Below are 13,520 nucleotides of genomic sequence, written 5' to 3'. Positions count from 1 at the left end.
AAGTCTGTTAGCAAAATATCTCAAGAAACCCTGCACGGATTTTATTAAAACCCCCACACCGGATTAACGTTTGGAGTTTTCTTGATTCAGGATGAGCGCCACAACAACAACCAAAAAAATGTCTCTGACATTTTTGGCTCTGTCTTTTTGTTTTCACAGTCAGTGAGTATAAGTTTGGTGTGGTAGTAGCTGAGAGTCTTTAACATGACACAGTCCGAGCACTGACAGACTGCGGAACGTCTTTAAAAGGTTGACATCAAAAGGCTGCAGGCAGAAGAGCCTATAAGTTACACTATGACATTTCACTGAGCACAGAAAATAAAATGTGTTGCTCACACGACACACCTGGGAGTCGCCACAGTGCAAACACAATATTTGGAGGCAATTTGCTGCTGGGTGAACTGGGGGGGGGGGGGGGGGGGAGTGGTCCCTCCTTATGTGTACGTGTGAGACAAAGGTGAGGTGTCTCTTAAAGACCATCTCTGCTCTGCTCTGATTTTTTGCCAGCCCTCTGATGAGACCCCCACCCAACCCCAAGGTCACAGAGTGATTGAAAAAGGGGGGGATGGTGGGGGGAGGGGGGCTATCAGCTCCCATTTCCTGCTCCTGCTCTGACTCAGATGAGATTACTCCATCAGTGTCATCCAGGCATCTCTGGCAGACGGTGAACCTCTGGGCACCTGCGTCACTGCTCAGAGCCCCCTCCACGAGGAGAGGAGAGGGTGAGGGGTCCCTCCCCACCACCACCATCACCACCCCCAAACCCCACAGACATCCACGGGTGCTCTGATCGCTGTGTCACCCCCCCCCCCCCCCCCCCCCCCCCCCCCCCCATGAAGGTTCAGGGCTTGCCCCCCCTCCTGTCCAGCACCAATCTAAGATGGACACAAGGAGGGGGCGGGAAGGTTAGTTGGAAGAGAGAGGGGGTGGCAGAGCATCTTTGAGAGAGCACGCCAAATTATCCAATATTTCACCGCTGGAGGGGGGAGAGAGGGGGAGACAGCAGAGCTGCACAGCAGAGTTGAGGTAGGAATCAGACTAAACGTCAGAAGCTCATTAACTCCAAGGAGGGAGCGAGAAAGAACAGCAGGAACAGCGCTGGTGAGCTCCTCCCCCCTCTTCTTCTTCTTCGTTTTTTATTCCCGCTCATCCTCACCTGTCCTGGGTGTCTCGTGTCCGCTGGGTTTTATTGCACGTCTGGACGGGTCCAAATGAACGCGCCGCTTCGTCCTCGTGCAACACCTGCTGTCCGCGTGCGTCTACCGCAGTCAAACTAACAGGTCTCCGCTGACACGGTGCCAGAAAAGGTAACACGACGGCTCCACTAAGTGTTGTTTAGACAACAAATGTTTTTGTTGTTTTATGTTTTCAGCTGGGCTCGTGGCGACTGATTTATCGAGCGGCAACACAATGCGACACTAAAACAAAGGCTCCTTGTTACTTTCTGCTAATGGGTGATTAAGGAACAGAGCGCGTGACGTGTTGCTTTTTTTGTTTGTTTGTTTGTTTGGTTGTGTTGTCTTTTGAAGCTGATTGAAAATCCGCACCTGCACTCTGTTAACTCCAGTCTCGCGCTGTGACCCCGCGCGCGCGCGCGGATGCCGCAACATGAGAGAAGACTGTTGAGCAGGAGGAGGCGAACTTAACCTTGGAGATAACGGTCCCCCTTCATCATCATCTTCATCATATCTTCCACTAATACTTGTCGCTTTACTTTCACGAGCTCTTAACTTTAATATCAGCCTATAACATGAATTTAAAAATATATATATATTCACGTGATTGAGTGTTTTTTTTTCCCCCCAGACATGGATATAGTCTTTATTATTTTGAACTGTGTTGATGAGGAGACTGTAGCCCCCCTCCTGCTCCTCTGTAACCCCCTCCAGCCTCCTGTCTGACCACATATACATGATACATGGAGTCACACGTGCTGAGCAATGTCCAGCTGGAACCACGTCTCTGCAACATCAGAGCCAGTTTAAATAATTAACCTCCTCCTCCAACATCCCTCAAACTCTCCAAGTCATACATCGTGGAGATCATGTGAAAATGGGTCAGCAAATCGAAAAACAAAGCAGATCAGGCGTTTTCTGTTGGGTGACGACTCAAGCTAAACTGTTGGTTTAGTTTTGTTTTTTTGAGTTGACTTATTTTTTGATGCGTTTGTGAGAATATTGGGCTCTTAACTGAAATCTGGTTCTGGGCATTGAAGCCAAGTTGTAAAACTGATTAACACTCAGAAAGGGCAGTTTCTTCAATGGTCCCTCGAGGCTGCTTCCATTGACTTAAAGGGAGTTAATCTCCATAGATCCATGTGTCAAAATGTCCAACCGTGTGGCAGGAAAACAAATCACGTTTAACACCTGTGGTGGAAAAGATGGTTTTAATTTCCACAGCTAATAGATGCCTCAACGTTGAGCTATAAAGAGCCACGGTGGAGCAGTGTTTATAGTTGTCTCACAGCATGAAGGTTGCAGGTTCAACTGGCTACAGCCTCTTTCGTCCATCTTGTTTGTCTCCATGTGGACCTGTTGTGGGCATACCCCACCCCTGGTCCCCAGGGCTGCTGTAGCCATAGCTCCCAGCAACCCTGCACAAAAGAATGGAGGAAAGGCTAACAGAAAAGAACAATCCTGTTTAAGGTGAAAAATGATGTGATGTTCTGGAAAGGATAGGAACAGTTAATATCTTACCTGTTGCTGGTATTTTTAATGACCTCTGCTCGGGAAAATGGAGTCCAGTTTTAACGAGCTAATGGTTGGTCCAAGCAGGGTTGAGACTTAACTATACCCATCTTAAAAAAAAAAGAAATATAAAAAACAATCCAAAAATATTAATTGCTGTTGACTTGAACTCTGTTGAAAAATGTTTACGCTGCTGTCAGTTTGACTGTTTTTATTTTTTGCCAGAAATACAAATGTCCAGTTTAAAATGCTTGAGGGAGGACCAGAAGTGCTAGGTTCTGTTGCTAGTTGTAATTGCAAAAGCTTACAAATCCGGTGTGAGTTTGTGTTGTAATGGTAAATTGACCACATTGTAAAGAGTAATAAAATAATGTTGGCTTTAACTGCTCAGACTGTAGATTTAAGAACCACAGAAACGTACTTTGGACCTGTTCCCATTAAGACTTCATGAGCTAATAACTTAAGGCTACAGCTAGCTGCTGCTTTAGCTGTTTGCACTGGCAAAAAAACAACTATAAAATTAGATGTAAATAAACAGATATTGTGAAATAGATGGAAACTTAAAATTCTAATATTGTATTTGCAAGGTCTTGAACCAGGAATTGCTTTGAGTCACTTTTGGTCCCACTCAGACTAGCCATTAGCTCATCAGACCTATAAAAATAAAGTATTGAGGCTGTTAAAAGTAATCCAACAGGTAAGATATTAATTGTTCATACTTCTCCACAGGACCTCAATTGATTTGAATGATTGATTTAGGGCTTATAGTATTGTAAAGACATACATGGGCTGCACAGTGGTGCAGTTGGTAGAGCTGCTGCCTCTCAGCGGGCAGGTCACCAGTTCAAATCCCGGTTGGGGGCCTTTCTGGGTGGAGGTTAAATGTTCTCTCCGTGCATGCGTGGGTTTTCTCCAGGTTCTTCGGTTTCTTCCCACAAACCAAAAGCATGCATGTTAGTCTGATTGGTAACTATGTGTGGATGGTTGTCTCGTTTGTCTCTGTGTGTCCCTGTGATGGACTGGAGACCTGTCCAGGGTGTCCCCTGCTTCTCACACAGTGACTGCTGGATATGAGCATCAGTGACCCCCGCAACCCGAAAAGGAAGAAGTGGGTAAAGTGGATGGATGGATGGATGGATGTATAGGCAGACATGCTTTGAGCTCTTTGACCATCAGTGCCGTGACAATTTCTTAACGGAGGCTCATAATACTCCTCAGATTCTTTGTCCCATCTCTTCATGTCTGCTAAACTGTACAATGAAATTCTAAGCTATAAACTAATAATGACATCACATTGGCATTTAGTTCTCGTATTTTCTGTCTGCTTGGTTTGAAATGAAGTTGACACGGTAACGCCCAACACCAGGCAGGACTATGATGTTGCTTGAATTTTGTCCTAATCTTTTAATAATTTCCTCCCAGCCTGAGTCTGAGGTCGTGCTCTGGCTTTAATTACTGGACACCTTTTAGGTTAAAGTTCCAAGATGTAGTTGACGCCGAAGATAATTCCCCTTCTTTGCATCCTGTCTTTTGCATGCCCAAAGTGCCAGTGTTTGTGCACATGGCATTGTTTTTGCCACACGTCTGCATGCGCTGTAACGCACCAGCATGTGTAGCTCCTCTCAGCCTGCACCACACAAGGCTCATAACACGATGACTCCCTGGACTTGAAAGTGTGACCACGAGTAAATGACTTTGCCAGCTTCTTCATCTGTTGGGACATACGGAGCACCCCCCCCCCCCCCCCCCCACACACACACACACACACCCTCATCTCACTGTAAAAAGAAGGCAGATCTATTGTCCGGTTAAAGAAGTGTAATGAAGTGGGTGTTTATTCTTTCCGAGAGCCAAAGACAAACAGACTGTGCTTTTATGACTTGGAGAATTTGTTTGTCTTTGCTCTCGGAAAGAATAAACACCCTCATCTCACTGTAAAAAGAAGGCAGATCTATTGTCCGGTTAAAGAAGTGTAATGAAGTGGGTGTTTATTCTTTCCGAGAGCCAAAGACAAACAGACTGTGCTTTTATGACTTGGAGAATTTGTTTGTCTTTGCTCTTCCTTGGGCTCTGCGTGCACTTGCAGTCAAATAAACCATGAAGCAAAGACAGAGGCAGATTGTTGCAGGGGTTTGCATTTGCATTATTGTTCCTTCAGGCACTGTGAGGCATGATGCAGTAAGATGCGTAAGATCTCAAGTGATTACAAAAGAAATGAGGGTAATATCTTCTATTGTGTTTGAAGGCACCTTTTCGTCGTTCGGTGCTTTTTGTTTTAGACAGCTGGTCCACAGTTTTAACAGAAAACGTTTGTTTGAGAGGTCGTGTGATGAGGTACATCATGTTAGTCAGGCTGACACTGGACTGAAGCATGAAGCAACCATCTAATGATGATAATAACAGTTGACAGACTGTAATCATGAAAGCCCTTAAATCTATTGAAGCCTGCGCCACAATCACATCAGTCATGAACAGTGAGCTCCGAGGGGAAATTTACAGGTTATCTCCACGCTGTGACAGACAATGAGGAGTCAACAGTGAGGCAGCTAAAACTGGGTAAAAAGGGATAATTTGGACAATTTCAAAAGGAATTATGGAGAAAGGTCATGAACAGTAAATATCTTACCTGCGGTAGATGGCTCTTTGATTGACCTTTGTGAAGAAAGGGAGTTTGTTTGATGGGATTGATGAGCTAACGTTGAATCTGCACGTAGCCATGCACAAAATGGATTTCAGCTGTCAGACCTTTTCCAAGTGGAAACAGTTTTTCCAAAATAATAATTGTAGGTGTTTTAAATAAATAATTTATTCTAGAAATGTCTTCACCCACACAGAAACACTTAACAACCCAAAACATTTTAGTAACTATGCCAGGCGTATATGTGGTGCTGTAACACTGCCTCAAAAATACCCCAAAGACAAGAAACAAGTTGTGAGTGTGCACATAAAGCTTACTGTGTGTCAAGTTTACACGAAAGAGGATGACCCCCTCCCGAGTTTTAGGTTTGATTAGAGGTGGGGTTATGACTAAACCTGTCATAACAAATTTTGCTGGGCTATTAATTGTCTCAGAAATTATTGTGATAAACAATAATGTTGTTTGAAAATTCACAATAATTGGTAACTGTCAAATTTAAGAAGAAATGTTAATTTTTGTGCAATACCTTTTTCACCACCAGATGGCAGTATAAGACTGAACCGAAGGATGGCTAGTGAGGGAGCGAGCAGTGTGTCTCTAAGAAAAATGGGAGGGAGGCCCCTTGATGTGACAGGGGCTGTCTCTTTTTCCTGCTTTTTGGTTCTCAAAATGTCGGACGCTCCGTGTGGTTTGAGCTCTTTTGCATAGCTTTTTTTTTAACACAAAGATTTTAATTAAAATAATCGGTAAACAAGTTCTCAGCCTCTTTTTGCAGAGAAAAACAACTTTTTACATGAAGGCACGGGTTTCAACCGTGAATTTTGGAGCTTGGACAAGATGGAGGTTTTTTCCCCGAGGTCAGCCTGTTGGCTTAGCTCGTAGCTTAGCTTCTCAGCTTAGCTGCTTTTAACGATCTAAAAACGTGATTTTGGGCGGTTAAAATGGATTTTAAAGAGAACAGAGAAAGGGAGGGGTCAGTGAAGAGCACCGGAGTTGAACCTTTTATCATCCAGTGTCTTCAGTAGAAAGAGAGACATGAAAAATGATAAAGCCGATATCCAAAAAAGTTCAATCTGGTCCTCTGGACATTCATAGACATTCATCCTCTATGTCCTCCAGATTTAACTTTTTTGGATTTTTCTACCTGGATTATTGAGCATGCATCAGGAGATAAAGCCGATAAATGAAAATGAAATCAATAATTTTCATTTATCATGTGATTAATTGATTTATTGTTTATTGCGACAGGCCTAGTTATGACATCATTGTTTACAAAATGTGTTTTCTGCCTTCCCAAATGTGCAAGGGTGGAGTTTCAAGACTGTATTCTGGAACCAATTTTACAAAACAAATAGTTTTACAGTTCCTAAAATGTTTCCGTGTGGATACAAGTCTGAAACAAGGAAAAACTTTTGCATATTATCAAAAAGTCTTCACATGTGAATGGCTCAAAAATTGGATCTAACAGCAAAATGTCAAATGTTCATTCTAATGCTATTTTATAGACTTTTACACAGCCATCAGTTTAACATGTGGTTGTTTACAAAGTATTATGTGCTTGTCTGCTAGTACTAGTACAAGCGCCCCAGCAGAATTGGTCCAATTAAGAGAAGAAACGGAGTATTTTTGTTTTATGAAGGGGAAATATTCAGTCAAACGTTTGTCTTGTTTATTCCTCATTATGGCGATGTCCTGCATGGATAGTTTCACCGTTCACGTGCAGCACAAGAGTTCTTCATTTAACCAGCTTCAATTTTAAATAATCCGTGTTATCTTCATTTACATTTTTCTTTTTGTTCAGTTCTGTAGAGTCACTAATCTTAATCCTGTACTAATTATCTTGCAGATCTCCAATCTCCTATCTAAAAACCCCACAGTTGACTCGTATGCCTGTAGTTTTGCTCTCACAGATGAACCCCATCAAGGGTGATCTCATAAAGGTGCACATCTCAGTAATTTAGAGGGAGTGTAAATAATTTAAACCCATATGAGCAGAAATATGTAGAGAAGATGAAAATAACTTGTTCTCTCTCTCTGAAGCACAGCTTCCTGTTTTAAATTATTCTTCTCAGATAAACAGAGGTCATTCTTACATTTCTTGTGTTTTTAGACCTTTTATAGTAAGAAAAAGGCATGTAAATCTGTGCACACTTGGGTTTAGCTGAATTGAAGAACACTCGTTCTCCAACTTCAGGCACCTTTTGGAAGATGTCAACACAGTGTCTCTCACTGTGTAGCTCTTTGGAGGGAAAGAAACCACATAATCACACTCTTAAAAATAATAAATCCAGTTACTTTCTTCTCTGCTTTAGAGCATCTTCGAAATCTGCATGTTTTTTTTTTTTTACTCCACTACTGCTGAGTTTAATCTGACTATATATTGATTTTAGGAGCTGCTTTCCGTTTTTTCCCTCTTAAGCTGAATCAATAATTACCAGGAGGCTGTGGAAATTATAACCCCCCACGTTCATTTTCACCTTCTCTCCTAAACTGTTTCCTGTGTTTTTGTCTCTGACAGTTAGGATTGACAGGAAAGCTGTCAAATGTCGCTCTCCCACAAGACTAAATCTTCATTTTAGCACCAGCTGTACAGGAGAGACGTGATGTCTGCAGGTTATAAGACACTTCACAGATGTCAGACATCAAAGACCTGAAATCACGTTGCAGAGAAAAATCTGTTTGAAATCGTAATATATAAATATATTTAAAAAGGTTTGTCTAAATACATTGAAGAGTTGCAATTAAAGTTGGCAAAGGTGTTTTAAACCGAGAGACCAGATCTTGTTAAAGCTACAGAAAAAAATAATTTACCGAGTTTTTTGTGAATCTAGGTGCATGGGTCAAATTGTAGTCGTGCCATGTGCGAGTATAAAATGGCGGTGAACTAATCATGTTGTTAAAGGTGCAGGCAGCACAGACAAATAGATAATTAACACAAATCCTTCCTTATTCGGCTTTTTCATAAAAATATGCAAAAAAAAAACCTTGAACAAAAAGACGATCCTCAGCTTCTTGATGACGTGTTTAAATGTGATGCTTTCGTACTTTTATGAGGCACACTGAGAAAACCGCCCTTCAGACATCTGTTGCCTTGGTAACCTGATGTTTTCGGTTGAAGATAGTGGGGGTTTCTGTGAGCGGCAAGAAGCTTTGACTGTCTTTATTTAATTTCGTAATGCATCGGAGTAAATTGCGTGTGTCACTGACTCATGAGGGTGTCACCATCTTCAGCAAGAGCAACACAATTATTTTTACTTCTACTTGAGCAGGAAAGTGTGTCTGTCAAACTGACTGTGAGGGCAGCACAAGATTATTTTTCTTCCATTTTTGATATTTGTTGACACTCTGTTTCTGCACAATACGATTTAAAATGTAATTTTGCAGTGTGTGACGTGTTTTAGCGGCTTGTGGTGAATTCCTGCAAACAGTAGAAATGTACCTGTGGTGTTTGTCCTGAGAAGAAGACCTCTTCAACCAAGTGGTAAAAATATAAGAGCAACATAATCAAACAAAATCTCATCTACTGTACAGATCTTTATTTTGAACTTTCAAATGATCGAGGCATTTTTATGGGCAGGAACTTGGGCCATCAGAAACTGAGTTTGAATTGCTTAGACTGAATCAGTATTTTGTGTAATTTGAAGTTAAATACATTAATTTGAAAATGAATTTCACTAAATTGAAACAGAATTTAATGGTTTGAAACTGAATTAATTTGCTTTGAATATGAATGCTTTGGATATTTCCCTTTTAGGGGTATCATAGGCCAAATATGGGCCTTTTTGACAAAAGAAAAAAAACCTCTTCAATGATGAACTGAAAACTGATAGTTACAAAATAATGCCATTAAATAAATGACTACCATATTTTCTGGACTTTAAATCACGCTTTTTTTTTCATAGTTTGGCTATTCCTACATCGTATAGTCCAAAGTGACTTGTATACGTTTTTTCCATATTCCTGATGCAAGGTTTGACTGACTCGTTAAATGTACATTCATATGGGGCCGAGATGGTGTAGAGGCAGGGCAGCCGGCTTGGGACCCGAGAGTCCCAGGTTCGATCCCCAGTCACTGCACATCACGTGGCGTCTCTGGGCAGCACGTCTAATCCCCAAAAATGTCCCCCGGGTGCTTTCAATAGCTGCCCACTGCACCACCTGGCGGTGGATGGGTTAAATGCAGAGACTAATTTCGCCATTGTATGGAAACATACAGTGCTGACATTGTGATGACATTATTATTATTATTATTATTATTATTATTATTATACAGACATGAACCAAAGAGTTAACATTACCATTTATTTGCAGCCACGAGAGGGCCCTTTAGGCTTTTGACAACTACATGTTTTCCTCTTAAGCTTGTCCTGATTACCTTTTTTTTAACACTGTTGTGTTAACTTGTGTAAATAAAGTTTTGTTAAAAAAAAAAAAAATCTGCTGCTAAACAACAACTCCCCCACCCCCGCCATCTAGTGTTGTAGTCAAGCCCACCTAACCCGAGACCAAGTAAAGATCAAGACCAGAGTGTACCGAGACAAGACCAAGACTTTTAGGGTCCGAGATCAAGTCGAGACCAAGACCTCAAATAAAATGAATAAAAATATAAAATGTTATTATAAAATATTTTTTTATAAAAGTTACATACTGCAACTTTAAGTGTGCTTTTGAATTAATGTATCAGCTTTTATGAATTTTCAAAGCTATGTAACAAAGGAATCAGACATTCAGTGACCTTACTTCACGTGATTCAACAATAAAATTACACAACTGTTGAATTGGAAGCAGCTTCATCACATGCCAAGCCTTAAAGAACTGAAGTGGCAAAACACTCTTCATAAATCTGAACTCAAGCCCAAGGACACCCATAGTTGCACAGTGGTTTCAATAAAGTAGTAGATGTAGACCTAAAATGTTACATAAATGGATATTAGTTACAAGTATACTCTTTGTGACTTAAATAGCTGAATTTTATCTGATGATATGGTAGACATCTCCTGCGCCCAGACAATCACTTCTCACTTTTTTGGAGTGACGCGTGTGAGTGAAAGGGGATGGGCGTGGCAGCAGTAACAAAAACATGTATTTAGCAATGAGTCATGTTATCGCTTGGATTTGAACCAGTACATTTTGCATCCAATAAAAACAAAGATGTCAACAAATAAACTGGACAATATTCTGGCAGTTTAGTGATATTTCCACAGTTGTGGTCTTGAAATAAAATCCCGAGTCCTCAATGTCAGAGACCGAGACAAGATGGAGATCAAATGCGGTTGAGACGAGACCGAGACCATCAAAAAGGTCTCAAGACCAAGACCTGTCTCGAGTTCTACAACAGTACCGCCATCTTCCTGTGGAGTTGATCAGAGGCGACGCACGATGGTAACTTGCTTGTCGCACTCATTGGCTTGTTATGTTAATTAAGCCTGTTCAGGATCCCAGGTATGTTCTTTGTGTTATTGTTCTTTCAGGTTAAATGTCTGTTCTTGCACTTTGTGAAAGACACTTCTAAATAAATGCGACTTATTCTCTGAAGAGACTTATATGTTTGTTTCCTCTTCAAGAGGCATTTTTTTGACTGATGCGACCTATATCCAGGATTGACGTATAATCCAGAAATCTGGTATATAAATATTAACTTCTCTTTAAAGTGATTGTCCTAATTTAACAGAGGTCCAGGCAATATTCTTGCTGGTGATCATAATCTAACAATTAGTAAAATGGGATTACCTGAGGGGAAGTGGATGAGACTCAGCTTTTTGCTGTGTAAGAAGAACACCCGAGTCTGAAAGGTCCATTCACTGGTTATCTAGTATTCCTGGCCACCATAAATAACACTCCTAGTAACAGAAAAACGATTGAAAAGCACAAGTCGGGAGTTGGGTTCAAAAAGATTTCAAGACCTTAAAGTTCCCCAGGAGTTCTGGTAAATCTGTAGGACAGGAATATGGGACATGTACCAAGAGCAGGTCAACCTCACACTGAGTGACTGTTCAAGAAGAAGAATGTGGAAGACCACCAGGACACTTGTGACCACTCTGAAGGAGTTACAAACTTCAGCAGATGAGATGGGTGAGACTGTGCATACAACAGCGGTTGCCCATGCTCTTAACTGGTCTAAACTTTATGGGAGAGTGGCAAAGAGAAGCTGCCATTGAAGAAAATCCAGATTATATCTCAACTAAAGTTTGCCAAACAACATGGGGAAGAAAGTTATTTGGTCCGAGATCAAATCGTTGCTTTTAGACAATCGCAAAAGACGTATTTGGTGGAAACCAAATATTGAACATAACCACAAACTCGATATACTCACTATGATGCAAGCTTATCCCACAGACTCAGTGCTGCGATTGCAGCCAAAGGTGCTAGTACAAAATACTGATGTGAAGAGAGTGAACATTTTAGTTCTTTCACATCAGTATGTTGTACAAGCACCTTAAATTACATATGTTTATTCAGTTGGTAATTCCTTTGTTGAAATTAGATTTTGCTTTGTCATTGAAAAGGGTTTACATTTCATATTAACAATGACAGATTTATACTAGCTATTAAAGGGTAAAACATTCAAGACGGTGAATGCCTAGTGTTTTCTTAAAGGATTGCATGTCGCTCGCCTTTCATACCAGACATTTAGCAGAAGATCATCTTATGATCAGAAGTGACGTACGTGAAGCTGTTTTGGTTCAGTCTTGAAAAATATCGCAACGTGATGTTTGAAAAATTTTGAATCGAGTTGACTTCAAAATTTAATAAGTGGTAGATGTACGATAAGTGATAATGGTTTTTTTTTGTTTGTTTGTTTTAATCTGCAGTGGTTCGAGATGGTTTGCCAACAGGTTAATGCTGTAATTTAAAATAAAGGTCAGTGCAGAAGACTAAGCTACTACCACACCATCTTTTAGCTCAATATTTACTCAGGCCTTCATTACAAAAGAGACGTGTGATCTTAATGGGATTTGTCTGATAATATCTGTAAATAATACTTTGCTGTATTCATCTTGAATTGCGTCATTTTAAACAGAACTCATTACCTTTTTGAAGTTAAATCTATATTTAGTTAAATCTTGCTAACGGAACACATACACGTCCATGAAAGCATGTTAGTATGTTGAGATGTATCGCTTTAAATGCAACACATTTATCATCATCACACCATTTTTATTAAGACTTTACGTGTCAGTTGTTGTACCTTTTATATATATATGGAAGAACTTTATAGAAAACATTTTTTTTTTTGGTAGTTAATTCAGGCAATCTGTAAAATAACTGTTGGTGGCCAGGGTCACAGTTTGAAATGCATCGTCATATTTTCTGACTACAGTTTTAGAACAGACTCTACAATAGACCGTAATGTTTAGAAATTAAAAGTACATTTTTGCACAGGAACAGCAGCTCTCTTCTTCACATGTAAGCTCTCCCCTGAGACTGCAGTATTTATAGTTGTTTTTATTTTTTATTTTTTATCAGACGCTGCCAGATGAGTGCAGGTATTTTAATGTGTGTAGCTTCTGGACACCTTCCTGCTGTCTCAGCCTACACCTTATTACTCAAAAGGTACAGCACAGAGAAATTAATTTCACAGAGATTATTTTCTGTCACTCCTACGCCGCCATGATCAAGCATAGTGTAGGTGTCATTAGGACCATTGGAATAAATCTTTTAATCACACAATGAGATTTTACAGTTTCATTTAGGATAAAATGTATTCCTTTTTTTCCAAACAACAATGGGATTTTTAGGCATTTTCTACAGAAAACTGTTAGTCAAGATTAGAGACAAAGAAAGAATTAGATGTGATGTCACTAAGATGAAAAATGATTTTTATACTTTAAACCGCTATTGCAGCGAGCAGCTTTAGCCTTTAAACTTTATTCTAAATGTCAAGGCTAAAGATTTCTGTTGCACTCATATTTTCAGACCCTAATTAGAGCTTTAGGTCATTCAAAAACTAGAAAAACAAACATCCCTTGAAAGAATGCAAGTTCCACTGACATGCTGGGATTTTGTGTTTGCTAAAGTCAATTGGCTGTGGGAGCCATCTTGATTCAGGTTGACTCTGCAAGGTAATAAGTTATAGACGACCATTGAATGATTACATCCTGAGAGTTTCATTAAAATCAGTGCCAAATAATGAGATATTTTGCTAACAGACATACAGGAAATGACATCACATTCCGTTTATGGTAGTGAGCTAT

General features: G+C 40.3%; 1 protein-coding gene across 1 annotated transcript in view; it reads left to right on the top strand.

Annotated features, from left to right (window-relative positions):
- Window positions 1–1,018: 1,018 nt before the first annotated feature.
- The window catches only part of gabra3 (gamma-aminobutyric acid type A receptor subunit alpha3), a 285,967-nt gene continuing 273,465 nt past the window's right edge, over window positions 1,019–13,520 (top strand). Inside the window, exon 1 of the mRNA XM_037688046.1 lies at window positions 1,019–1,101. The gene's annotated coding sequence lies outside the window, so the exon portion shown is untranslated. The remainder of the gene's footprint in view (window positions 1,102–13,520) is intronic.

Source organism: Nematolebias whitei, chromosome 14 (genome assembly GCF_014905685.2).
Source record: "Nematolebias whitei isolate Nwh7 chromosome 14, NemWhi1, whole genome shotgun sequence".
Taxonomy (NCBI): Eukaryota; Metazoa; Chordata; class Actinopteri; order Cyprinodontiformes; family Rivulidae; genus Nematolebias; species Nematolebias whitei.
The sequence above is the reverse complement of the archived record's forward strand: the minus strand, read 5'-3'. Positions and strand labels throughout refer to the sequence as shown.